Below are 2,015 nucleotides of genomic sequence, written 5' to 3'. Positions count from 1 at the left end.
GTGTTGTACTTGTAACCTCTGTTTGAGAGCTCTGAAATAAAAGTATACTCCCCTCCTGCCCATGGACATACGTCACCTTGACCGATCCACGTAAATATTGTGCCTTGTGTGCTTATAGTTTTACTAGTTATCCGATTTACTTCCTAACAAGCGGTATGAGAGTTGCGGTTTGTATTCATGTGATTAAAGATGTCTACTCACAAGTTTGATTTGGAGAAGTTTAATGGTTCAAATGACTTCAATTTGTGGAAGGTGAAGATGAGGGCTCTTCTGGTTCAACAAGGATGTGCGACGACACTTGAAGGAGAGGCAAAACTGCCAAAGGACATGGCGGCTGAGAAGAAGGTGGAAATTATGACGAAGGGGCATAGTGCCATTCTATTGAGCTTGACATACGAAGTACCGAGGGAGGTCGAGAAACTTTGTGATAAGTACCAGAACAACTTACTGACGAACTGGTTGTATTAGAAGTAAACGTTGTACACTCTTAGAATGTCTGAAAGTACCCAAGTGAAAGATCATTTGGATGATGTCAATCGCATCATCTTGGATCTACAAGGTGTTAATGTGAAGATTGAAGATGAAGATTATGAGCTCATTCTCTTATGTTCTCTTCCTAACTCATATGAGAATTGCTTTGATACCATGCTTTATGGTAGGACAACGATCACTGTGAATGATGTGAAGGACTCTCTGTTGTCCAAGGAACTAAAAAGAAAAGTTTCGGCTGGAGAGGAGGTGTCCAGTTCCGGTTTGTATGCAGGAAGAGGAAGGACAGAAGAGAGGAAAGGGGGAAACAGAGGTATATCACGATCTAAATTTAAGTCTAAAGGTTCATCGAATGCCAAGTGTTATAACTATAAGGAGAAGGGGCACTTCAAGCGAAATTTTCCACAACTGAAGAATGGGAAGTCCAAGAGTGAATCAAGCAGCAATAACAGTACTGTTGTGGTTCAGGAAAGTTCTGATGAAGGGGATGATGGTGATGTACTGACTGTATGTACATCAATTTTTGTTGATGCTTGGGTCTTCGATTCTGGAGCATCCTATCACATGACATATAATCATGACTGGTTCGACTCCCTCAAAGAGTGGGATGACACAGTCAAGATGGGTGATGATTGGGTGAGCAATATCAAAGGTAGTGACACAGTGCAGATCAAGATGCACGATGGCATGGTCAGGAAGTTAGAATGCTAGTACGTTCTAGAACTTCAAAAGAATCTTATTTCTCTTGGCACATTGGCTAAGAATGGGATGAGGTACGCTGGTGAAGGTGACTGGGTCAAAGTGACCAAAGTTTCTCTTGTTATAATGAAAAGGAAGATGTATCGTGGAGGGATTTATATCCTAGAAGGCAGTACGGTTATGGGAACAATGGCTATCTCCCAATCCTTGAATGAAGGTGATGACAAGACAAAGTTGTGGCGTCGTAGGTTGGGGCACATGAGTGAGAAGGGCATGTCAGTTCTAATTAAACAAGGACTGCTTGGTGGAAAGGCTACTGGAAAGATAAACTTTTATGAAGCTTGCGTTAAGGGAAAGCATCGCAAAGTGAAGTTCGGTACCGGTCAACACACAAGCAAGGAAATCCTAGAGTATGTTCACTCAGATCTGTGGGCTCCTGCACCAGTGAAGTCTCAAGGAGGACGCTCATACTTTGTGACGTTCAATGATGACTATTCAAGGAAGGCCTGGTTGTAATTTCTGAATACCAAAGATGAGATGTTTGGGAAGTTCAAGGAGTGGAATACCATGGTTGAGAAAAGGACTGGAAAACATGTCAAGACTCTGAGGACCGACAGTGGGTTAGAGTTCTGCAATGCTCCATTTGATAATTTCTGCAAGGGAGAAGGTATAGTGAGGCACCACACTGTACGACACACACTACAAAAAAATGGAGGGACAGAACGGATGAACCAAACACTCATGCAGCGTGCTAGGTGCATGCAAATATTTGATAACTTATCCAAGCAATTCTAGGCGGAAGCAGTTAACATTGCTTGCTATTTGGT

At 42.4% G+C, this 2,015-nt stretch overlaps 1 pseudogene; it reads left to right on the top strand.

Annotated features, from left to right (window-relative positions):
• Window positions 1–1,377: 1,377 nt before the first annotated feature.
• Window positions 1,378–1,704, top strand: LOC145113299 (putative mitochondrial protein AtMg00300 pseudogene; annotated as a pseudogene).
• The last annotated feature ends 311 nt before the right edge of the window (window positions 1,705–2,015 follow it).

Source organism: Lactuca virosa, chromosome 5 (assembly GCF_052849685.1).
Source record: "Lactuca virosa cultivar CGN04683 chromosome 5, Lactuca_virosa_CGN04683_v6, whole genome shotgun sequence".
Lineage (NCBI taxonomy): Eukaryota > Viridiplantae > Streptophyta > Magnoliopsida > Asterales > Asteraceae > Lactuca > Lactuca virosa.
The sequence above is the reverse complement of the archived record's forward strand: the minus strand, read 5'-3'. Positions and strand labels throughout refer to the sequence as shown.